The sequence below is a fragment of the Scyliorhinus torazame genome, chromosome 11 (genome assembly GCF_047496885.1).
Source record: "Scyliorhinus torazame isolate Kashiwa2021f chromosome 11, sScyTor2.1, whole genome shotgun sequence".
In the NCBI taxonomy this organism is placed as follows: Eukaryota; Metazoa; Chordata; class Chondrichthyes; order Carcharhiniformes; family Scyliorhinidae; genus Scyliorhinus; species Scyliorhinus torazame.
The window spans coordinates 27,571,707-27,598,510 of NC_092717.1; the positions used below are offsets into that span (position 1 = coordinate 27,571,707).

Genomic DNA, 26,804 nt, shown 5'->3' on the forward strand with positions numbered 1-26,804 from the left:
TTGACTTTGCGAACTGCTGTGGTGGTATTTGAATTTACATTGTCTGGATTATTGGACAAGGCTTCTGCATTACTAATCCAGTCACATGACCACAACGCTACTGAAAGATACCAAGTTGATAACTTAGTGAATAAACCATAAGACTTTAACAGATAATAAAGAAATGTCTGACTTGTTTATCATAGAATTTACAGTGCAGAAGGAGGTCATTCGGTCCATCAAGTCTGCACTGGCTCCTTGGAAAGAGCACCCCACTTAAGGCTGCACCTCCATCCTATCCCCACAACCCAGTAACCCGACCTAACCTTTTGAACACTATGTGGCAATTTAGCATGATCAATCCACCTAATCTGCACATCTTTTGACTGTGGGATGAAACTCACGCAGACAAGGGTGAGAAAGTGCAAACTCCATCCAGACAGTAACCCGAGGCCGGAATTGAATCCAGTCCCTCGAGCTGTGAGACAGCAGTGCTAACCACTCTGCCACCGTGCTGCCCCTTAAATGACTATTTTGTATCTCCTTTCATTGTTGAGGAAGAGGACAAAATAGCACGGGTACAAAGGAACCTAAAAAGTCACACAGATTTTGGTGGATTTAATAGTTTAGAAATAGTAATTGAGAGAATAATAGGACTCGAGCTTTCTTCCCCTAGTTATTAAGAAAAAGTAGACCAAGAAGTTGCAGATTAGTTTTAAAAATAAATTGAGTACTCAATTCAATTTTTCCAATTAAGGGGCAAATTGGTGTGGCCAATTCACCTACCCTGCACATCTTTGGGTTGTGGGGGCGAAACTCACGTAAACACGGGGAGAATGAGTAAACTCCACACGGACAGTGAGCCGGCACCGTGAGGCAGCAGTGCTAACCACTGCACCACCGTGCTACCCTGCCGATTTGTTCGTCAGCATTTTACAAAGTGTTGTAGATTATGGGATAGTTCCTTTCGATTGGAAAACTCAAATTACATAGAAAATAAGAGCAGTGAGCCATTGAGCCTGCTCAGTCATTCAATATGATCATGGTAACCTGTTCCTGCTTACCCCATCATATCCTTTGATCCCTTTAGCCCCAAGAGCTATATCTAACTCCGTGAACCCATACAATCTTTTGGCCTCAACTGAATCCTGTGGTGCTGAATTCCACAGGCGTACCACTTTCTTGGTGAAGAAATTTCTCCTAATCTTAGTTCTAAAAGGTTTACCCTGTATCCTTAGACTATGACCCCTGGTTCTGGACACCCCTACCATCGGGAACATCCTTCCTGAATCTACTCTGTCTAGTCCTGTTGGAATTTGAGGTTTCTGTGAGATCCACTTGAACTCCAGTGAATATAATCCTAACCGATTCAATCTCCTCGCACATCAGTCCCGCCATCCCAGGAATCAGTCTGGTATACCATCTCTGCACTCCCTGTATATCAAGAACACCCTTTCTCAGATAAGGAGACCAAAACTTTGCAAAGTATTCCAGGTGCAGCCTCCCCAAGGCCCGATATATTTGCAGTAAGACATTTCTGCTCCTGTACTCTAATCCTCTCTCGATGAAGGCCATTTGTCTTTATTATCACCTGCATACTTTCCTTCAGCGACTGTGGTACGAGGAGACTCCGATCTCGTTGTGCATTCCCCTCGATTGATCACCATTCAGATAATCTGCCTTCCTGTTTTTGCTACCAGAATGTATACCCACATTATTCTGCATCTGCCATGCATTTGCCCGCTCACTCAGCTTGTCCAAATCACACTGAAGTGTCTGCATCCTCCTCACAGCTCACCCTCCCAAACCAGCTTTGAGCTTTGTATCATCTGCAAATTTGGAGCTATTACATTGTTTCCACATCCAAATCATTAATATATATTGTGAATAGCTGGGGTCCCAGCACCAATCACTGCAGTGCACCACTAGTCACTACCTGCCATTTGGAAAAAGAACGTGATCTAGGAGCAGAAGCAGGCAATTCAGCCCCTCGAGCCTGCTCCACCATTCAATACGATCATGGCTGAATTCTCTTTGGCCTCAATTCCTCTTTCCTGCATGTTCTCTCTTTTCTGCCTGTTCTTCATAACTCTTCAACCCATTACTAATTACAAAATTGTCTATCTCCTCAATTTACTCAATGTCCTGCCATTCACTGCACTCTGGAATAGTGAATTCCACAGATTCACAACCCTTTGAGAGAAGTGATTTCTCCTCATCTGTCTTATTAAATCTTCTACCCCTAATCCTAAAACTATGGTCTGGATTGCCCCACAACTTATATTTCTCAGTTAGGTCTCTCATTCTTCTAAACTCTAGATTAAACTGCTCAATCTCTCTTCATAAGACAAACCCCATATCTCTGGAATCAGTCTAATGAACCTGATTAGACTGATTAACTGCCTCCAATGCAACCACATCACTCCTCAAATAAGGGGGCCAAAACTGTACACACTACTCCAGGTGCGGTCTCACCAATGCCTTGTGCAATTGCAGCAACACGTCTTTACTTTTATATTCTTATTCTTTTAGGTATAAAGGCCAAAATTCCATTTGTCTTCCTTATTACCTGCTGTAACTGCATACTAATTTTTCGTGATTCATGCCGCAGGGCACCCAGACTCCTCTACACTAAAATTTCCCTCCATTTAGATAATAAGTTGCCGTTCCATTTCTCCAAGCAAAATGGATAACCTCACACTTAGCCACATTGAATTCCTTTTGCAAAATTTTTGCCTACTGACCTAACTTATCTATATCCATTTGTAAATTTCTCATTTCCTCATTGCAACTTACTGTCTCACCTATCTTAGTGCATCTGCAAATTTGGCTCTAGTACCTTCTATCCCTATATCCAAGTCATTAATATGTATTGTAAATAGTTGGTACTCGAGGACCGAATCCTGTGGCACCCCACTAGTTACATCTTGCCTACTGCATCACAGCCCCGAGGACCCGGGTTCGATCCCAGCCCCAGGTCACTGTCTGTGTGGAGTTTGTACATTCTCCCAGTGTCTGCTTGTGTCTCACCCCCAAAACTCCAAGATGTGCAGGGTAGGTGAATTGGCCATGCTTATCCCAGTAATTGGAAATAAAGTTGGCACTTTAAATTTATTTTTTAAAAGTTACATCTTACCAACCAGAAAATTACACCCGGCTTGCTATTGATTAGCCAGTCTTTTATCCAAGCTAATAAATTACATCTAATCCCATGTGTATTAACTTTCTGTGTGGCACCTTCTGGAAGACCAGATATACTACATCTGCAGGATCCTCATTTTCCAATTGGCTTGTTACATCTTCGAAGAACTTTAGCAAATTGTCAAACACTTCATGCACGGCACGGTAGCACAGTAGTTAGCATTTGCCAGGAACCTGGGTTTGATTCCTGCTTGGGTCACTGTCTGTGCGGAGCCTGCATGTTCTCCCTGTGTCTGCGTGGGTTTCTCTGGGTGCTCCGGTTTCCTCCCACAAGTCCCGAAAGACGTTCTTGTTGGGTGAATTGCACATTCTGAATTCTGCCTCCGTGTACCCGAACAGGCGCCGGAATGTGGCGACTAGAGGATTTTCAGAGTAACTTCATTGCAGTGTTAATGTAAGCTTACTTGTGACAATAATAAAGATTATTATTATTTACCCTTCATAAAACCATGCTGACTGACTCTGACGGAGTGCGTTTTGACTTTCTCAATGAACTATTCTTTATTCCTTAGTAAGGGATTTGAACAGTTTCCCAATAAGACTATAAGAGTATAATTAGGCCATTTGGCCTATCGAGTCTCCTCTGCCATTCACTCATGTCTGATATATTTCTCATCCCATTCTCTTGCCTTCTCCCCATAATCCCTGATTTCCCCCTATTAATCAAGAACCTATCTTTCTCTGTCTTAAAGACACTGTGATTTGGCCTCCACAGCCTTCTGTGGCTAGGAGTTCCACAGATTCACCACCCTCTGGCTGAAGAAATTCCTCATCTCAGTTTTAAAGGATCGTCCCTTCAGTCTGAGGCTGTGCCCTTTAGTTCTAGTTTTTCCTAGAACATCCTCCACGTCTACTCTTTCTAGACCTCTCCGTATCCTGTAAGTTTCAATAAGATCCCCCCTCACCCTTCTAAACTCCATCGAGTACAGACCCAGAGTCCAAAACTGTTCCTCATATGACAAGCTCTTCATTCCCAGGATCATTCTCGTGATCCTCCGCTGGACCCTTTCCAAGACCAGCACATCCTTTCTTTGATATCATAGATCATAGAAGTTACAGTGCAGAAGGAGGCCATTCGGCCCATCGAGTCTGCACCGGCTCTTGGAAAGAGCACCCTACCCAAGGTCAACACCGCCACCCGATCCCCATAACCCAGCAACCCCACCCAACACTAAGGGCAATTTTGGACACTATGGGGCAATTTATCATGGCCAATCCACCTAACTCGCACATCTTTGGACTGTGGGAGGAAACCGGAGCACCCGGAGGAAACCCACGCACACACGGGGAGGATGTGCAGACTCCGCACAGACAGTGACCCAAGCCGGAATCGAACCTGGGACCCTGGAGCTGTGAAGCAATTGTGCTATCCACAATGCTACCGTGCTGCCTATATGGGGCCCAAACTGTTCTTAATACTTCAAATGGGGCCTGACCAGAAGCGCATACAGCCTCAGAAATACATCTCTGCTCTTGTATTCTAGCCCGCTTGACATGAATGCTAACATTGCTTTTGCCTTCCTAACTGCCGAGTGAACCTGCACATTAACCTTAAGAGAATCTTGAATTAGGACTGCTAGGTCCCTTTGTGCTTCTGATTTCTTAAGCCTTTTCCCATTTAGAAAATAAGGCTATGTCTCCATTCTTCCTATCAAAGTGCATAACCTCACACTTTTCCACATCATATTCCATCTGCCACTTCTTTACCCACTCTCCTAGCCTGTCTAAGTCCTTTTCGGCCCCCTTGCTTTCCTCACTGCTACCTGTCCCTCTGCATATCTTTGTATCATCTGCAAACTTAGCAACAATGCCCTCAGTTCCTTCTTCCAGATCATTAATGCACATAGTGAAAAGTGGTGGTCTCAACACTGACCCCTGAGGCACACCACTAATCACTGGCTGCCATCCTGAAAAAGGCCCTTTTATCCCCACTCTCTGCCTTCTACCAGTCAGCCAATCCTGTATCTTGCCCTTAACGCTCTTTCTTTTTAAAAAAAAAAGTATTTTTATTCAAGTTTTGCAGAATTTTTCATCATAAAACAGTAGTAATAATAACAAAACAAACTAGAGTGAACATTAACATAGTGCAAAAAGAGAATATACAATAACAATTAAATAGACATTACCCCACACGACTCAATCTTCCCACACCATCCCAATGAAGCACTCACCCCCCCCCCCCCCCCCCCCCCCCCCCAATCCCTACGGATTGCTGCTGACATTTTAATTTTCCCCGAGAAAATCGACGAATGGCTGCCACCTCCGAGAGAACCCTAGCGTAGACCCTCTTAAGGCAAACTTTATTTTCTCGAGGCTGAGAAACCCAGCCATGTCGTTTACCCAAGTCTCTACACGGGGGCTTCGAGTCCCTCGACATTAATATATTCCGTCTCCGGGCTACTAGGGAGGCAAAGGCCAAGATGTCGGCATCTTTCGCCCCCTGAACCCGCGGCTCTTCTGACACTCCAAAGATCGCTATCTCTGGACTCGGCACCACCCGTGTGTTAAGCACCTTGGACATTGCCCTCGCGAACCCTTGCCAGAACTCTCTAAGCTCCTGGCATGCCCAAAACATGTAGGCATAGTTGCACCTCGTTCTTGCTCATTCTTGCTCATTCTCGCTGCCGTCATGTGTGCCCGGTGGACCACCTTAAATTGAATTAGACTGAGCCCGGCACATGATGAGGAGGAATTAACCCTGCCCAGGAGCTCTGCCCACAGACCCGCTTCCGACTCCTCACCTAGCTCATCCTCCCACTTACCCTTGAGCTCCTCCACTGGGGTTTCCTCCGCCTCCTGTAGTTCCTGGTAGATATCCGACACCTTCCCATCCCCACCCAGCTGCCGGAGACCACCCTGACCCGTATCCTCAGTGGCGGCAGCGTCGCAAAGGCCACTTCTTGTTTTTTCAGGAAGGCTCGTACTTACAGATATTTAAAGGCGTTTCCTGGCGGCAGATTAAATTTGTCCTCTTAACTCCTTCAAACTAGGAAAGCTTCCGTCTATGAACAGATCTCCCATCCTTCTGATGTCTGCCCTCTGCCAGCTCTGGAACCCACCATCCATCCTACCCGGGACAAACCTGTGGTTGTTACATATCGGGGTCCAGACCGACGTTCCCTCCACCTTCTTGTACCTCCTCCACTGTCCCCAGATCCGCAGTGTCGCCACCATCACCGGACTTGTGGAGTAACGGGTCGGCGAGAACGGCAAAGGAGCCATTATCAAAGCTCCCAGATGAGTACGGTTACATGACGCTGCCTCCAGTTGCTCCCATGCCGCTGCCCACTTCCTAATCATAGCTATATTGGCCGCCCAGTAGCACTTGCGAAAGTTCGGCAGCCCCCGACTGCACTCCAACAGCGGGGTCTCCTTACTTGCGGGGTCTTATTCGCCCACACAAAGCCCGAAATGATCCCACTCAACCGCTTAAAAAAAGGCCTTGGGGAGGCACTGAAAGACAAAAATCTGGCGAGCACAGTCATTTTCACGGTCTGCACCCTCCCTGCCAGTGACAGCAGGAGCATGTCCCACCTTTTAAAGTCCCCTTCCATTTACTCCACCAACCGGGTCATGTTGAGCCTGTGCAGGGCATCCCAAGCGGTTCTATAGCTCGGGCAAATAGTAATGGGGAGAGGGGACACCCCTGCCTCGTTCCCCGGTGAAGCTCGAAGTACCCCGACTTCATCCGGTTTGTACATACACTTGCCACAGGCACCTGGTACAGCAATTTCACCCAGCCAATAAAGCCCTCACCAAACCCGAACCTCCCCAGCGTTTCCCACAGGCACTCCCACGCCACCCGGTCAAAGGCTTTCTCTGCGTCCATCGCTGTTACCACCTCCGTCTCCCCTCCCTCTGAGGGCATCATCATAATACTCAAAAGTCTCCGGACATTGGCATTGAGTTGTCTGCCTTTAAGAAACCAAGTCTGGTCTTCCTCTATCATCCCTGGGACGCAATCCTCAATTCTTGTGGCCAGAATCTTAGCTAGCAATTTGACATCCACGTTTAAAAGCAGAATCGGCCGGTATGACCCGTAATGTTCCGGGTCCTTCCCTCGTTTAGGAATGAGTGAGATCAAGGCCTGTGACATTGTTGGCGGGAGGGTTCCTTTCTCTCTAGCCTCATTGAAGTCCTCATCTGGAGTAGGCTCAATATTTCTGAAAATTTTACCTGGTAACCGTCCGGCCTCGGGGCTTTACCCGATTGCATGCCCTCTATACCCTTGACAATCTCCTCCAATTCAATCGGGGCCCCCAGCCCTTCCACCAGGTCCTCTTCCACCTGTGGAAACTTCAACTGGTCCAAACATTGCCTCATCCCTTCCGCTCCATCGGGGGCTCTGACTCGTATAGTGTACTATAGAACTCCTTAAAGACTCCATTCTCCCCCCCCCCCCCCCCCCCCCCCCCCCCCCCCCCCCCCCCCCCGGATCCAAGACCATGTTACCCTCGTTATTCTTTACTCCCCCCAATTTCCCTGGCCACCTCCCTCTTTCGCAGCTGGTGCGCCAGCATTCTACTCGCTTTCTCCCCGTTCTTATTGACTGCCCCCCTTGCCTTCCTCAGCTGTGCTACCGCTTTCCCTATGGTCAGCAGTTCAAACTCCGCCTGCCGACTCTGACGCTCCCTCAGTAGCCCCGCCTCGGGGGCCTCCACGTATCTCCTGTCCACTCGGAGTATCTCCTCCACCAGTCTCTCCCTCTCTGCTTTCTCTCTTTTCCCTATGGGATCGAATTGAGATGAGTTCCCCCCTGACAACTGCCTTCAGAGCCTCCCAGATCGTTGCTGCTGCTACCTCATCCGTATCGTTTGTTTCCAGGTAATCCTGGATGTTCCTGCTAATCCACCAGCAAACGTCCTTGTCCGCCAGCAGCCCCACATCCAATTTCCAGAGTGGGCGCTGCCCTCTCTCCTCATTAAGCCACAGGTCCACCCAGTATGGGCATGGTCCAAGACTGTGATTGCTGAGTATTCTGTCCCCGCCACCTTTGGGATTAACGCCCTGCTCAAGACCAAGAACTCTATGCGGGAATAAACCTTATGAACGTCGGAGAAAAAAGAGAACTCCTTCGCTCTCGGTCGCGCGAACCTCTAGGGATCCATCTCCCCCATCTGCTCCATAAAACCCTTCAGTTCCTTAGCCACTGCCGGTCGCTTCCCTGTCTTGGACTTCGACCGGTCCAGCTCAGGGTCAATGACTGTGTTAAAGTCTCCCCCCATGATCAGGTTGTGTGACTCTAAGTCCGCCCTTAACGCTCTTTTTTTAAAAAGATAAGTTTATTCAAAGTTTTTCCAACAAAAATTTTCAACCAGTTTACCCCCCCCCCCCCCCCCCCAACGTAACAGAAAAGAAAAAGACAAAAAGAGCAAAACAAAACATAAAACGTATCAAGCAAACATAGTACAGAACTTATACAATGGGTTTCTCCCGCACTTATTAACCCTCCCTATGTTTGTACAAATACTACCGGGAAAACCCTCCTCCCCCACCCACCCAAATACCGCCCGCCGCCCCCCCCCCCCCCCCGAAAAGAAATACCACCCCCCCACCCCCCTGGGCTGCTGCTGATCGAGCTCCTTCTAGCGCTCCGCGAGGTAGTCAAGGAACGGTTGCTACCGCCTGAAGAACCCCTGCGCAGACCCTCTCAGGGCAAACTTTATCCTCTCTAGCTTAATGAACCCTGCCATGTCATTTATCCAGGCTTCCACACTGGGGGGCTTCGCGTCCTTCCATAATAGCAAGATCCTCCGCCGGGCTACCAGGGACGCAAAGGCCAGAATGCCGGCCTCTTTTGCCTCCTGCACTCCCGGCTCGTCCGCCACCCCAAATAATGCCAGCCCCTGACTTGGTTTGACCTGGACTTTCACCACCTTGGACATAGTCCTCGCGAAACCCCTCCAGAACCCTTCCAGTGCCGGGCATGACCAAAACATGTGGACGTGATTCGCTGGGCTTCCCGAGCACCTCCCACATCTGTCCTCCACCCCAAAGAACCTACTCAGCCTCGCCCCCGTCATATGCGCTCTCTGAACAACCTTAAACGGTATCAGGCTGAGCCTGGCACATGAGGAAGAGGAATTAACCCTACTCAGGGCATCTGCCCATAGACCCTCTTCAATCTCCTCCCCCCAACTCCTCCCACTTGCCCTTCGGCTCCTCTACCAAAGCCTCCCCCTCTTCTTTAATCTCCTGATATATCGCCGAAACCTTGCCCTCTCTGACCCATACACCCAAAATCACCCTGTCCTGGATCCGCTGTGCCGGGAGCGACGGGAATTCTCTCACCTGCCACCTCACAAATGCCCTAACTTGCATATACCTGAACACATTTCGCGGGGGTAACCTGAACTTCTCCAGCGCCCCGAGGCTCGCAAACGTCCCGTCTATAAACAGGTCCCCCATCCTTCTGATCCCTGCCCGATGCCAGCTCCGAAACCCCCCCCATCCAGCCTCCCTGGGATGAACTCGTGGTTCTCCCGGATCGGGGACCACACCGAGGCTCCAATCTCACCCCTATGTCGTCTCCACTGCCCCCAGATCTTTAGCGTTTCCGCCACTACCGGACCCGTGGTGTACCTTGTTGGCGAGAGCGGCAGCGGTGCCGTCACCAGCGCCCTCAGGCTCGTTCCTTTGCAGGACGCCATCTCCAACCTCTTCCATGCCGCCCCCTCTCCCTCTATCACCCACTTACGGATCATCGCTACGTTGGCTGCCCAATAATAGCCCGCCATATTCGGCACGTCGGCCCTCCCCTGTCCCTTCTACGCTCCAGAAACCCCCTCCTTACCCACGGGGTCTTGTTTGCCCACACAAAGCCCATAATGCTCCTACCTACCCGCTTAAAAAAGGCCTTGGTAATCCTAATAGGAAGGCACTGGAACACAAAAAGAAACCTCGGGAGGCCCGTCATTTTAATTGACTGTACCCTGCCCGCTAGTGAGAGTGGCAACACATCCCATCGTTTGAAGTCGTCCTCCATCTGCTCCACAAGCCACGTCAAATTAAGTTTGTGCAGGGCCCCTCAGCTGCTAGCTACCTGGATCCCCAAGTACCAAAAGCTCCTTTCCACCCACCTCAACGGTAGGTCGTCTATCCCTCTTCCCTGGTCCCCTGGATGCACCACAAAGAGCTCACTTTTCCCTACATTGAGCTTATAGCCCGAGAAGTCCCCAAACTCCCTTAGGATCAGCATGACCTCCACCATCCCCTCCACTGGATCTGCCACGTACAGCAATAGGTCGTCCGCATACAGCGACACCCTATGCTCCTCTACCCCTCGGACCACCCCCCTCCATTTCCTGGACTCCCTTAATGCCATGGCCAAAGGCTCAATTGCTAGTGCAGACAACAGTGGGGACAGGGGGCACCCCTGCCTCATCCCTCGATACAGCCGAAAATACTCCGACCTCCGCCAATTCGTAGCCACACTCGCCACCGGGGCTCTATATAGAAGCTTAACCCAACTAATAAACCCCTCCCCAAACCCAAACCTCCGCAATACTTCCCAGAGACACTCCCACTCCACCCGGTCAAAGGCCTTCTCTGCGTCCATAGCTGCCACTATCTCCACCTCTCCCTCCACCGATGGCATCATAATCACGTTAAGGAGCCTTCTCACATTGGTGTTTAGCTGCCTGCCCTTTACAAGTCCCGTCTGGTCCTCATGAATCACCCCCGGGACACAGTCCTCAATTCTCGTAGCTAGCACTTTTGCCAGCAGTTTAGCGTCCACATTGAGGAGCGAGATCGGTCTATATGACCCACATTGCAGTGGGTCCTTGTCCCGCTTCAGGGTCAGAGAAATCAGCGCTCTGGACCTTGTCGGGGGCAGGGTCCCCCCCTCCCTTGCCTCATTGAAAGTCCTCCCAGCAACGGGGTTACCAGGTCCGCATACTTCCTGTATAACTCAACCGGGAACCCATCTGGCCCCGGGGCCTTCCCCGCCTGCATGTTCCCCAGTCCTTTAACCAGCTCCTCCAACCCAATTGGTGCCCCCAAACCAGCCACCTCCTGCTCCTCCACCCTCGGGAACTTCAATTGATCAAGGAACCTTTGCATCCGCTCTTCCCCCACTGGGGCTGAGATCTGTACAGCTCCTCATAGAAGTCCTTAAATGCCTCATTTACTTTCACTGCACTCCGCACCGTAGTTCCCCTGCAATCCTTGACTCCACCTATCTCCCTCGCTGCCATCCTCTTACGGAGCTGATGTGCCAGCATCCGACTCGCCTTCTCCCCATACTCGTACGTCGCCCCCTGTGCCTTCCTCCACTGTGCCTCTGCCTTCCCCGTGGTCAACCGGTCGAATTCCGCCTGGAGACTTCGCCGCTCCATAAGTAGTCCCTCCTCGGGGGGGCCTCTGCATATCTCCTGTCCACCCTTAGGATCTCTCCCACTAACCTCTCCCTTTCCCTGCCCTCTTCTCCCTGTGAGCCCTGATGGAGATTAACTCCCCTGACCACCGCCTTCAGTGCCTCCCACACCACCCCCACCTGCACCTCCCCATTGTCGTTGGCCTCCAAATACCTTTCAATACACTCCTGCGCACCACCTCATCCGCCAGTAATCCCACATCCAGACGCCACAGCGGGCGTTGGTTCCTCTCCTAACTCCAGCTCCACCCAGTGCGGGGCGTGGTCTGAGATGGCAATGGCCGAGTACTCCGTTCCCTCCACTTTCGGAATCAGCGCCCTGCTCAAAACAAAAAAATCTATCCGGGAGTAGGGTCTGTGCACGTGAGAAAAAAAAGAAAATTCCCACGGATCTACTCCCCCCGTCTGGTCCATAAACCCCCTAAGGACCTTGGCCGCAGCCGGCCTCTTCCCCGTCCTAGATCTGGAGCGATCTAATGCTGGGTCCAGCACTGTTGAAATCCCCCCCCCCCCATTATCAAGCTTGGGTGGGATTACTGGGTTATGGGGATAGGGTAGGGTGCTCTTTCCAAGAGCCGGTGCAGACTCGATGGGCCGAATGGCCTCCTGCACTGCAAATTCTATGATAAAAAGATCACGTCCACTGGTTCTCCTTTGTCCAAATTCCTTGTTAGCAACTCAAAGAATTCTAACAGATTTGTCAGACATTGTCTCCCCTTGATGAAGCCGTGCTGACTCAGTCCTATTTTCTCATTTACTTCCAAGTACTCCGCAGTCTCAATGGACTCTAAAATCTTACCATGAGAAGTCAGGCTAACCAGCCTATAATTTTCCATCTTCTGCCTCCTTCCCTTCTTAAAACAGGGGTGTTACATTAGCCACTTTCCAGTCCTTTGGGACCCTTCCTGCCTCCAGTGATTCCTGAAAGATCACCACTAATGCCTCCACAATCTCCTCAACTAATCTCCTTTAGAACCCTGGGTGTGGTCCAGGTTATTTATCTCCCTTCAGACCATTCAGTTTCCCCAGAACCTTCTCCTTCGTGATGGCCATTAGACTCACCTCTGCCCTCTGATTCTTCTGAAGTTCTAGTATCCCACTGGTGTCTTCCACCATGAAGACTGATGCAAAGTAACTATTCAGTTCCTCTGCCATTTCTTTGTTTCCTATTACTACCCCTCCAGCTTCATTTTCCAGTGGTCTATTGTCTATTCTTGCGCCTCTCTATGCTATCTTTTTTTATATTACTAGCTAGCTTACACTCTTTCATCTTCTCCCCCTCTCAATGCTTTCTTAGTTGTCCTCTGCTCGCTTTTAAAGGCTTCCCAATCCTCTGGCTTCCCACTAATCCTCGCCACCTTGTATGCTTTTTTTTTCTTCTTCTTTTTATGTTGACGTTGAGTTCCCTTGTCAGCCATGAATGCCTCGTCCTCCCCTTAGCATGTTTCCTCCTCCTTGGGATGAATTTCTGTTGTGATTCCTGAATAACTGCCAAAAACTCCTGCCATTGATGTTCCACTCTTCCCTCCTAGGCTCCCTTTTTAGTCAATTCCCGTCAGCTCCTTCCTCGTGTCTTTGGCGTTACCTTTATTCAATTGTAATACTATTACATCTGATTCTTCTCTTAGACATCCCACAAATTCCTTTTCTTGGGATCCACTACTGACCTGCTTTTCCCAGTCCATCTGCATATTGACGTCTCCCAAGGTTATTGTATGCCTTGTATGCATTTTCTATCTCCTGATTTAGTTTCTGCCCCACACCCTGACTACTGCTAGGGGGCCTGTACATTGCTCCCATCAGGGTATTTTTTCCTTTGTGATTCCTCAACTCTACCCACAGATTCTATGCCCTCTGATCCTATATTGCTTCTTGCTATCGATTTAATTTCATTCCTTACTAAAAATGCAACCCCGCTCCCTCTGCCCATCTGTCTGTTGTTTTGCTCGAGACATATCCATGGATACTTGGATTCTAGCCATGGTCCCCTTGCAGCCAAGTCTCTTGTGATGCCCTCAACATCGTACTGGCCAGTTTCATTGTGCGTCACAAAACTCATTTACCTTGTTCCGTATAATGCGTACGTTTAGGTACAATGACCTCAGTTCTGCATTGACCATTTATCTCCTTAATCTTGTTGATCCTATGCCAATTAGCTCATGGCTCATAGTAATCCATAGATTATTATCTTTTTGGTTCTGTTTTCTAATTTAGATCCTAACTGTTCATATTCCCTTTAGCAGAACTGATGGATGTTAAACTAACGGGTCTATAGTTTCCTACTTTCTGCCTCCCTCACTTTTTGAACAAGGGCATTCACATTTTTGTAATCCAGTAGAATCGTTCCTACATCCAGGGAATTTTGAAATATCAGAACCGATTGATCCATTCTCTCCACTGTCACTTCCTTTAAGTGAAAACGCCGGCGTTGGACTGAACAAAGAACAAAGAACAAAGAAATGTACAGCACAGGAACAGGCCCTTCGGCCCTCCAAGCCCGTGCCGACCATACTGCCCGACTAAACTACAATCTTCTACACTTCCTGGGTCCGTATCCTTCTATTCCCATCCTATTCATATATTTGTCAAGATGCCCCTTAAATGTCCCTATCGTCCCTGCCTCCACTACCTCCTCCGGTAGTGAGTTCCAGGCACCCACTACCCTCTGCGTAAAAAACTTGCCTCGTACATCTACTCTAAACTTTGCCCCTCTCACCTTAAACCTATGCCCCCTAGTAATTGACCCCTCTACCCTGGGGAAAAGCCTCTGACTATCCACTCTGTCTATGCCCCTCATAATTTTGTATACCTCTATCAGGTCGCCCCTCAACCTCCTTCGTTCCAGTGAGAACAAACCGAGTTTATTCAATCGCTCCTCATAGCTTATGCCCTCCATACCAGGCAACATTCTGGTAAATCTCTTCTGCACCCTCTCTAAAGCCTCCACATCCTTCTGGTAGTGTGGCGACCAGAATTGAACACTATACTCCAAGTGTGGCCTAACTAAGGTTCTATACAGCTGCAACATGACTTGCCAATTCTTATACTCAATGCCCCGGCCAATGAAGGCAAGCATTCCGTATGCCTTCTTGACTACCTTCTCCACCTGTGTAGCCCCTTTCAGTGATCTGTGGACCTGTACTCCTAGATCTCTTTGACTTTCAATACTCTTGAGGGTTCTACCATTCACTGTATATTCCCTACCTGCATTAGCCCTTCCAAAATGCATTACCTCACATTTGTCCAGGTTAAACTCCATCTGCCATCTCTCCGCCCAAGTCTCCAGACAATCTAAATCCTGCTGTATCCTCAGACAGTCCTCATCGCTATCCGCAATTCCACCAACCTTTGTGTCGTCTGCAAACTTACTAATCAGACCAGTTACATTTTCCTCCAAATCATTTATATATACTACAAAGAGCAAAGGTCCCAGCACTGATCCCTGTGGAACACCACTGGTCACAGCCCTCCAATTAGAAAAGCATCCCTCCATTGCTACCCTCTGCCTTCTATGGCCTAGCCAGTTCTGTATCCACCTTGCCAGTTCACCCCTGATCCCGTGTGACTTCACCTTTTGTACTAGTCTACCATGAGGGACCTTGTCAAAGGCCTTACTGAAGTCCATATAGACAACATCTACTGCCCTACCTGCATCAATCATCTTAGTGACCTCCTCGAAAAACTCTATCAAGTTAGTGAGACACGACCTCCCCTTCACAAAACCGTGCTGCCTCTCACTAATACGTCCATTTGCTTCCAAATGGGAGTAGATCCTGTCTCGAAGAATTCTCTCCAGTAATTTCCCTACCACTGAAGTAAGGCTCACCGGCCTGTAGTTCCCGGGATTATCCCTGCCACCCTTCTTAAACAGAGGAACAACATTGGCTATTCTCCAGTCCTCCGGGACATCCCCTGAAGACAGCGAGGATCCAAAGATTTCTGTCAAGGCCTCAGCAATTTCGTCTCCAGCCTCCTTCAGTATTCTGGGGTAGATCCCATCCGGCCCTGGGGACTTATCTACCTTAATATTTTTTAAGACACCCAACACCTCGTCTTTTTGGATCACAATGTGACCCAGGCTATCTACACCCCCTTCTCCAGACTCAACATCTACCAATTCCTTCTCTTTGGTGAATACTGATGCAAAGTATTCATTTAGTACCTCGCCCATTTCCTCTGGCTCCACACATAGATTCCCTTGCCTATCCTTCAGTGGGCCAACCCTTTCCCTGGCTACCCTCTTGCTTTTTATGTAAGTGTAAAAAGCCTTGGGATTTTCCTTAACCCTATTTGCCAATGACTTTTCATGACCCCTTCTAGCCCTCCTGACTCCCTGCTTAAGTTCCTTCCTACTTTCCTTATATGCCACACAGGCTTCGTCTGTTCCCAGCCTTTTAGCCCTGACAAATGCCTCCTTTTTCTTTTTGACGAGGCCTACAATATCATTCGTCATCCAAGGTTCCCGAAAATTGCCGTATTTGTCTTTCTTCCTCACAGGAACATGCCTGTCCTGTATTCCTATCAACTGACACTTGAAAGCCTCCCACATGTCAGATGTTGATTTGCCCTCAAACATCCGCCCCCAATCTATGCTCTTCAGTTCCCGCCTAATATTGTTATAATTAGCCTTCCCCCAATTTAGCACATTCATCCTCGGACCACTCTTATCCTTGTCCACCAGTACTTTAAAACTTACTGAATTGTGGTCACTGTTACCGAAATGCTCCCCTACTGAAACATCTACCACCTGGCCGGGCTCATTCCCCAATACCAGGTCCAGTACCGCCTCTTCCCTAGTTGGACTGTTTACATATTGTTTTAAGAAGCCCTCCTGGATGCTCCTTACAAACTCTGCCCCGTCTAAGCCCCTGGCACTAAGTGAGTCCCAGTCAATATTGGGGAAGTTGAAGTCTCCCATCACCACAACCCTGTTGTTTTTACTCTTTTCCAAAATCTGTCTACCTATCTGCTCCTCTATCTCCCGCTGGCTGTTGGGAGGCCTGTAGTATACCCCCAACATTGTGACTGCACCCTTCTTATTCCTGATCTCTACCCATATAGCCTCACTGCCCTCTGAGGTGTCCTCTCGCTGTATAGCTGTGATACTCTCCTGAACAAGTAGCGCAACTCCGCCTCCCCTTTTACATCCCCCTCTATCCCGCCTGAAACATCTAAAACCTGGAACGTTTAGCTGCCAATCCTGCCCTTCCCTCAACCAGGTCTCTGTAATGGCAACAACATCATAGTTCCAAGTAGTAATCCAAGCTCTAAGTTCATCTGCCTTACCCGTAATGCTCCTTGCATTAAAACATATGCACTTCAGGCCACCAGACCCGCTGTGTTCAGCAACTTCTCCCCGTCTGCTCTGCCTCAGAGCCACACTGTCCCTATTCCCTAGTTCTCCCTCAACGCTCTCACCTTCTGACCTATTGCTCCCGTGCCCACCCCCCTGCCATACTAGTTTAAACCCTCCCGTGTGACACTAGCAAATCTCGCGGCCAGGATATTTATGCCTCTCCGGTTTAGATGCAACCCGTCCATCTTATACAGGTCACACCTGCCCCGGAAGAGCTCCCAGTGGTCCAGATAACCGAAACCCTCCCTCCTACACCAGCTGTTTAGCCACGTGTTTGTCTGCTCTATCTTCCTATTTCTAGCCTCACTGGCACGTGGCACAGGGAGTAATCCCGAGATTACAACCCTCGAGGTCCTGTCTTTTAACTTTCTGCCTAGCTCCCTGAACTCCTGCTGCAGGACCTCATGCCTCTTCCTGCCTATGTCGTTAGTACCAATATGTACAACGACCTCTACCTGTTTGCCCTCCCCCTTCAGGATTCCCTCTACCCGTTCGGAGACATCCTGGACCCTGGCACCAGGGAGGCAACATACCATCCTGGAGTCTCTTTCACGTCCACAGAAGCGCCTATCTGTTCCCCTGACTATAGAGTCCCCTATAACTATTACTCTTCTGCGCTTTGACCCTCCCTTCTGAACATCAGAGCCAGCCGTGGTGCCACTGCTCTGGCTGCTGCTGTTTTCCCCTGATAGGCTATCCCCCCCGACAGTATCCAAAGGGGTATATCTGTTCGAGAGGGGGACAACCACAGGGGATTCCTGCACTGACTGCCTGCCCTTTCTGGTGGTCACCCATTTCTCTGCCTGCACCTTGGGTGTGACCACACTTACATAACTGCGGTGGGCATAATAAGAAATCTTACAACAGGTTAAAATCCAACAGGTTTTTTTTTTTTTTTGAATCACTAGCTTTCAGAGCACAGCTCCTTCATCAGGTGTGTGAAGAGGTGGGTTCCACAAACACATATGCAGACAAAATCAATGATGCAAGGTGATACTTTGAATGCGAGTTTTTGCAGGTAATTAATTCTTTACAGGTCCAGATGGTTCGACTGGAGAGAGGGATAATCACGGGTTAAAGAGGTGTGAATTGTCTCGAGCCAGGGCAATTGATAAGATTTTGCAAGCCCTTGCCAGATGGTTGGGGGGGGGGGGGGTGAATGTAATGAGACATGAATCCAAGGTCCCGGTTGAGGCCGTACTCATGCATGCGGAGCTTAGCTATCAGTTTCTGCTCGGTGATTCTGTGTTGTCACGTGTCCTGAAGGCCGCAATGGAGAACGCTTACCCGAAGATCAGAGGCTGAATGCCCTTGACTGCTGAAGTGTTCCCCGACTGGAAGGGAACATTCCTGTCTGGCGATTGTCGTGCAATGTCCGTTTATATGTTGTCGCAGCATCTGCGTGGTCTCGCCAATGTACCTTTAAGGCCCTGGGATGTAGGTCATCAGACCCTGAGGCCTTGTCTGCCTTCAATCCCAATAGTTTGCTTTTACTTTTCCCCCCTATTCCCTTTCTATTAACCTCTGCATTACCTGTTCCTATTGGGATGGTATTTGTGTCCTCCACCCGGGCAAAATATTGATTTAGTGCCTCTGGTATCTAATCCCATGTGCTTTTAATTTTATGCGCTAATCTCTTATGTGGGACTTTGTCGAAAGCCTTCTGAAAGTTCAGATAAACCATATTCACTGGTTCCTGCTACTAGTTCGATTCTCAATGTATTCCAGTAGATTTGTCGAGTATGATTTCCTTTTCGTAAACCCGCACTGCCTCTATTCAAAAAGGGAGAGCGAAATTGGGTAACTACATACCTGTCGTTCTAAAAACAATTGTGAGGAAGTTAAATGGAATCCATCATCGGAGGCAGTGACTGTGCATCTGGATAAGCAATAACTGATCACAATCAGCAGAGATTTGTGAAGCATAGGTCATGTCTGATTAATCTGGTTGAATTTCTTTTTAGATTATTTGCATGGTGAATGGCTCTGACAATTGTCGGTATGGATTTCCAGATGGTATTTGCACAATGTAGCACAAGAGATGATTGGAAAATGTGTGTGGAATTAAGAGCCAAAGAAACAGAAGAGAACCTTCTAGGGTCGGGCGTGATTGGTCATGTTCTCCAGTGATTCCTATGGGACCTGAGCTTCTGACCATATATATATTAATTACTTGGTTGAAGGAAGAAGAGGGCCTTATGTCCATGTTTGGGCATTACAAAGGCTCCCCTCCTACTGATATGGTTTGCATTTACAGGAGATTCTGATTACAATTCTCTTGTATGACTCAGCTGGACGATGCTATGATTGTAGGTGTATGACAGGGTGTGGCAAATTGTGCAGTTAGGTTATCTCAATGAAAGAAGCACCTGTAATAAACTTGGTGTCACAAATGTTGAAATATCTTGTTTCAAGTATTTTAATTTTTAATAGAAGATCAAGCATCTGATTGAGTAGTTAGTTTGCTGAGTTTTAGTTGCTGATACATGCAGAATAATTTAGATAACCTGTTTTCATAAAATTAGTTATTTTTGCTCCATTCTAAAATGATTAATAACTGAGCTAAGAACAGTGTAGCCCTAAACAGTTGTGTATTTAGCCATTGGAGATAGGAATGAATTTTTATCGTGTGGATATTGCCTCCTGCAGATTCAAATCAAAGGAACATTGTGTCTCCAGTGTAGCAAAGTAATAAATCAGTTCATAAAGAAATTGTTTGATTTTGCTAACAAAGTGAAACTTTCTGATTGTTCCCTTTTATTCCTTCAGGGGATGTGTGCTGCTACAAGGCCAGCGCTTATTGCTCATTCCTAATTGTCCTTCAAAAACTAGTGAGCTGCCTTTTAAAGTGCTGTTGTCCATGTAATGTAGGTGTATGTGTGGAGTTCAAGGATTATTACTGAGCAACAGTGAAGGAAATGGCTATATAGTTCCAAGACATGGTGTGTGACTTGGAGAAGAATTGCAGGTGGCGGTGTTCCCATTACCTTTTGCCCTTGTCCTTCTCTAGGATCCGGGTTTGGGTGACCCTGTTGATGAAACCTTGGTGATTGCTGAAGTGTACCTTGTGACTGATATACACTGCAACCACATTGTGATGGTGGAAGGAGTAAATGTTTGGTGGTGGATCGGGTGTCAGTCAAACAAACTGCTTTGTCCTGGATGTTGTTGAGCTTCTTGAATGTTTTGGGCAAGTGGAGAGTATTCCATCAGACGTCTGATTTTAGAACTTGCATTTGGTGGGAAGGTTTTGTGGAGGCAGACAATGCACATAAGAGCATAAGAAATAGGAGCCCACAAGGCCACTCAGCCCCTTCTGTCTGTTCTGCAATTCAATAAGATGATGGCTGATCTACCTCCGTTACACCTTCTCATAGCCCATGATCCCTTTAGTATGCAAAACCTGTTGATCTGTCCAGCGTACTCCATGACTGAGCATCTGCAACACTGGTGGAGAATTACAAAGGTTTATAAATCTTTTTTTTTCAACATAAATTTAGAGTACCCAATTATTATTATGTTTTCCAATTAAGGGGCAATTTAGCATGACCAATCCACCTAACCTACACATCTTTTGGGTTGTGGGGATGAAACCCATGCAGACACTGGGAACAAGATCACCTCTTATTTTTCTAATCTCTAGGGAGCATATACCTCATGTACTGAACATCTTTTATCCATAGCATAATTCCCTCTTTCCGGGAATCGGTCTCGTTAATTGTGATGAGTGTAGGAATTTCTGATATATTGTATTATAGGCATTTGGTGCAGTCAGGGATTAAATGCCTGGGTTATTGTGTGTGTGATTGCTGCAGTCATGTTTTTTAAAATCCTGGTTTGCAAGACAGTTTGGCTTTTTGAGCCAGAGGTGCAATTAAAGCATTGTGAAAGTTTAGACTGATGGACTTTTTTCTTAATTACGAGGGTTCCTTGCAGTGTAGTTAATTAGAACCATTGTGTTCAGTTTCATAAGATAATATAGATAATGGAAGGAGTCAGGTTGAAGCATTCAAGTGTTGAGGTTGGGTTTTAGTTTTTGGCTAGCAAGTAAGCTGAGAAGGTTTCTGAAGAAATACAGACAGACAATCTGCATTATTCTGACAGGGTGTCAGGCTTGTTCTTTAAGCAGTCTCAAAAGATCTCTTTTTCTTAGAGTATTCAAGACATCTCTATACAGCAAGTATTCTGGAGTGCTAACTATTTAAAAGTCGATTGGGACTGAGATGATTTTGTTGTTTGAGTGGTAATAAAGATAGCAGTTAAGGGTTATTGTGTCACTGTTAGTAATTTTTGTTTTAATATATCATATCCCTATTTTGTGTGAAATCACTCCTTTCCTCATAGTCTTACAAAATTAAAATAAAATATTGGGGTTTCTGTCCAGTATCCTAGCCACTGTTTGGGTCTGGTCCGGGATTGAAATCTTTGTTGCATCCCTTCTAAGACCAGGAGAGTAAATCCAGTTATGGTCACAGCATGGCCATACACCAGTTGCAGTAAGACTGCTTTATGATTGCACTCCGATCCCTTTTTAATAATGGCTTTCCAAATTGCTTGCTGTGCCTCATGTTAACTGCTTGTGATTTACGTACAAGAATATCAAGGTTGCTCTGAATACTAACCTTTCCCAGTCTATTGTGAATGAAAAGTTTCTGATTTTCCTACCGAAGTGGATAACTTTTTATTCCATCTTTCATGCTTATGCTGCTCATTTAACTTGTCTAAATCCTTTTGCAGCCTTTGAGTCTTCCACACAGTCTACATCCCCATCAAACTTTAGATTGGCAGAAAACTAGAGTATTTCATACTCAATCCTCTTGTTGTTGTAGATTTTTTTTAATGTATCGTACCCAATTCAATTTTTCCAATGAAGGGGCAATTTAGTGTGGCCAATCCACCTACCCTGCACATCCTTTGGATTGTAGGGGTGAAACCCATGCAAACACGGGGACAGTGACTCAGCTGGGATCGAACCTGGGACCTCAGTGCCGTGAGACAGCAGTGCTAACCACTGCGCCACCATGCTGTCAATTGTTGTAGATTATAAATAACTGACATCCAAGCACTTGGTCCCTCTGGCACCCCAATAGTTAACAGTCTGCATCCTGAAAATGACCTGTTCATTCCTACTCTATTTTCTGTTCATTCACCAATCCTCAGTCCATGCTAATATTCCAGGAGGCCCAATTTTACACAAGAATCTTTTGGGTGGAATCTTATTGAAAGCTTCTTGAAAATCAAATTCACTACATCCACTGGTGCATCCTTATCTGGTTACAACTGCAAAAGTGATTTCCCTTTCATAAATTGTATTATGATTTTCTTAGTGCCTTGTTATAATGTTTCTAATAGATTTAATATTGTGGACACAGTCAGTATTTATGTGGCTTGACTAGTTAAGTTTGTGGTCAATGGTGATGCCCAGGATGGTGGAGAATTCAACAATGGAAATATTTTTGATTGTCAGACTGTCTTTTGTCATTTTTTGGAAACTATGTGGCATAAGTTTCTTTCCACTTGTTAACCCAAGCTTGATGTTGTCCAGGTTGGCTGCTTCTGAAGGGAACAGCTTGCACTTAAGTAGCACCTTTCAAGATGTCTGTATAGAACCAGAATTGCTCTTTTTTAAAAGAGTGGCTTTCAGGCTATTTTATGTCCACCTGAACAGGCAAATGGGCCCTCCTTTTAATGTCTGACCAATAAAAGAGGTGCCTCCAATGGTGCAGCATTCCCACTATGATGTCTGGATTGTGGGCTCATGTGTCTACAGTAGCATTTGAACTTAACCTTACGACTCAGACAAGAGTGCTACCACTGACATATCATAGCTGACACATGTGGTTAGTGTGAATTCCTATGCAGCTAAAATTTGCATCTGAGTATTTGAGTTTCAATCTCACCAATTTGGATGGAATAAAAACACGTTAGAAATAAGCAGCTGGTTCATAAAATTATGTAAAGTATAAAAACACATTTTGTTTCAGAAACGTTTGTTTCAATATAGATCGTTTGTCACAAGTTTCCAACAACATTTTCTGATATTTCAAGTTTTTATTTCTCGAGTTCAAATGGACGCATGGCTTCAGTGGAAATTATGCATTATCGACAAGAATCTCAATTCTCCATCTAAAATTTAAAATTGAGGGTTTTAACATGAGGATTGTTTTATGAATGTCATTTAAATCACACTGGACCAAACTTAGGTCATTAAAATATGCAGACTGCCAACATTGAAGGCTCTGTTAATTTCCAGTCATTTTGTAATCAATCAGTCATAGACTCTTTCTCGTGATGTGTGTCACTTGGTGTTTGCTGAATTGCTTTTCATTTTAATTGTAAATACTTAATTGAGCATGTACAAATCATGGTCTTGATTTTGAAGTGTTATATTAAAGCACAAGACTACATCTGATTTAGGAGGCAGATAGTTTCACATAGGCTAATTGTGAATACCACAGACACGCAAATTCTAGAAAAGATAGTTTGCTGGTCACAGGACACAACTGGATATAATACAGTATTGTTACATGGATTGCAGTAAAACTGTTACTTGAGAGGAATTGTGTAATCGTCCAAAATTGTAATAATGTGACACAAATATAATTAAGCTTCAGTGGTCTTTGTGAGGGAAATGATTTTTTATTTGGTTAAGTGGACTGCAATGTAACAAGCTACAAGTGAGCATGTAAGCATACTATTCAATCAGCTAATGCATGGTAGAAGTGGTTTGGTTTCTAGTAACATGTGCTTTTGTACTTTAGGCATTTTTGTGCATGCTTGGGCAGCACCGTGGTGCAGTGGGTTAGCCCTGCTGCCTCACGGCGCCGAGGTCCCAGGTTCGATCCTGACTATGGGTCACTGTCCGTGTGGAGTTTGCACATTCTCCCCGTGCTTGCGTGGGTTTCGCCCCCACAACCCAAAATGTGCAGGGTAGGTGGATTGGCCATGCTAAATTGCCCCTTAATTGGAAAAAAGTAATTGGGTACTCTAAATTTAAAAAAGAAAAGAAAAACATTTTTGTGCGTGCGCTTGCAGTTGTGTAACCACAATATTTTCCTTAAGTGTTCAGGATCAGAAGGGAGATACTTCCTTAATCTTGAAAGTTGATTGTTCTTGCAGACAGATAACACAAACTTCAAAGATTTTTCAATTGCTTAACATTTTATTAACCAAAGATTAACTTGACTTTTATCATGGTATAAGCTTCATCCTAAAATGAATAAATTATTTGGAGGAGTTGGCCAGTTGAGCAAAGTGACAGGCCATCAGCAGTAAAATGGGGAAAATAAACTGCAAATGATTGGCAGTGAGAAGTCTGATCAGTACGATTACTTGCAAACTAATTGGTTAACTTATCTTGTACAGTGCTATCCCAGTCAAATGAAAAGTAAAGCTTGCTGTTCTGTTATAGTGGTAGATCTATAAGTAGTATCTGTTGCTGGATGTTCAGTAATAAATGGTGCACATGGCAAGCACAAAACATTATTTATTTTATCCAGAACTTCAAGCACCATATTAGCCAGTATCTTTTATTTTTTAATGCAATGAATAACCAGTTGAATGGTTACGACAGCTTTATACTGTCATTTTAACTTCTAATCTGTTTTGTTAAACCTGTGTTCAGTGTCATTTTTCAACACTATTTGATTACTCATTTAGGAGTCTCTTTTGCAATCGGCATGAGTGATTCATCCAATTGGGCATGGCTGATTTGTTTATAGTAATATAGGAGAGTAGAGTGAGGATAAAGGGTAATTTTAAGAAGCATGCCATATTTATGTCCAATTATTCCCAGGAAAGATGAAGCATTTGTTGAATGTAAAGTTTTCAGTACTTAATAGTAGCAACTGTATGAAATTTTCTACCATTTTTCTGATCCTTCCCGAATAAAATTTTCAGTATATAACTTGTATTGTGTCGCCAAACATATTGAGATTGGGCTGAGACTACCTCGGTTAATTTTGTTCAAGATGAAAAGGAGACAATCTCTTGACTGCCCAAGGATGAATGGGCAATGAGTTAAACCACGATGCCACAAGAAACACCGAATACGCCATTTTCAAAGGTGTAACAAATTCTTCCCGGAGCCAATACATGTTTCTTTCTGTGTGAATTCAATGTTAAATTTTTAATACAAATTAAGCCTGACTCTATAGAATTCCACTGTGCAGCATATTGAATACAACAAGGAAATTAGTTGTTAGTTAATGACAAAGCAATGTGTCATTAGAAATAGGAGTAGGTCATTCAGATTTTTGAGCTTGTTGGGTCACAGTTGATCCAAGCTGCAACGCCACTTATCATCCTTACTTCATTTGTCCTGATACCCTTGCCTAACAAAATTCTTTTGACTTTGGGCAATTAGCCCAGCAGACACAGTTTTGCCCACTGTGTGCCTCACTCTCGTTTGCTTAATTTTCTGCTCCCTTCTACACTACCAATGGTACTTTTTAACGTCACATTATCTGCAAATATGCAAGTCTATCACTTCATCCAAGTCATTAATATAATGAACAGTTCAGACTCAAGTTCAAATCCCTGGGGAGACACCACTGGTTGCATGACTGTCAGTATTCTGTAGTTTACGTTGCAGGTGTCCGCATCTGAATTTTTAATCTTCGCGAATAACACCAGGTAAGTAATCAGGAAGGTAGCTGCTTTCTTTTGCCAAAGCTGATCGACCAAAAATTAGTGCCATTAGAATTAACGATTTTATCAGCCTAGTGACAGAGATACTTGTTTCCCAATTTGGCCAACCAACCAAAAATGAATCCGGGAGAAAAAATTAAATCTGAAGTATAATAATTCATTTGTTTTTGATAAAGGGAATGATTAGAGCTTGCAGCCTCTGTTAGGATACTGGTTTTGAACCGTGGAATGATTTATTTTGGCAATATCATTGTATTTATTGTTTGCATCGATGTTGACTCATTTTTAAAATCACTTTTACAGGGCAGAATTCCTGTTTGGGTGTATAACAATTATCCAGAAGGTCTGGGAGTAACACTCTACCGAGAACAGTTCGACTTTAACGCCGAGCCACCTTGGGACCCCAGCTGATAGTGGTGGTGTTCCATCTCCCGACTTGTCCATGTAAGGATAATTTGTTCGTTGGAATATGTAGAAATAGTTGCTTTACTTATTTGCTACACTACAGGTATTACTGTTTTGATTGAATTTAGGATGCAAATTAATTTTGTAAAATATTTTTTCTGGTTGGTTTTTCTGGATCAGTAAATGAACTGTAATTGATACCAAAAAATAGCTAGCTATAATAAATACTTAACACGCGATTAGGGGCAGTGTTCAGAATACTTCATAATGCATTCCTCACAGCAAACTGGTTAAAATGGAGGAAATAATTAATCTTCAGAATAAATGAGTGGATTATAATTTAGCACTTAAATTCTATGCTGATGACACCCAGCCCTACTTCATCACCACCACCTCTTTTAGTTCCTCCACTGTTGCAAAATTATCAAACTGCTTGTCAAACATCCAGTACTGGATGAGCAGAAATTTCCTCATTGAGTATTAGGAGGGCTGAAGCTATTGTTTTTGATCACTGCTCCAGGCTCCATTCCCCTGGCAACAGTCTGATACTAAGCCATACTTGCAACATTGGTGTATTCGCCTTGAGGTGAGTTTTCAACTACATATCCACACTATCACTAAAACTGCTAATTTCCACCTCTAAAAATTGAGCGCTACCTCAGCACATCTCTGTTGAAACCCGCATTCATGTCATTGTTACTCCTAAACTTAACAATTCCAATGCACGTTTGGCTGATCTCCCATGTTCTTTCCTCTAATCTTCAGGTCATCCAAAATTGCTGTCCATGTCCTTGCCCATACCAAGCCCCATTCACCTATTTCCCCCTGTGTTTGTTA

General features: G+C 45.7%; 1 protein-coding gene across 2 annotated transcripts in view; it reads left to right on the forward strand.

Moving 5' to 3' along the window:
• LOC140385191 (antizyme inhibitor 1-like) overlaps window positions 1-26,804 on the forward strand; it is an 83,568-nt gene that overhangs the window by 11,588 nt on the left and 45,176 nt on the right. The window contains exons 2-3 of one of the 2 annotated variants that reach the window (XM_072467073.1): window positions 25,866-26,006; window positions 26,488-26,553. The gene's annotated coding sequence lies outside the window, so the exon portion shown is untranslated. The remainder of the gene's footprint in view (window positions 1-25,865; window positions 26,007-26,487; window positions 26,554-26,804) is intronic. The other variant, XM_072467072.1, reaches the window with a different exon arrangement.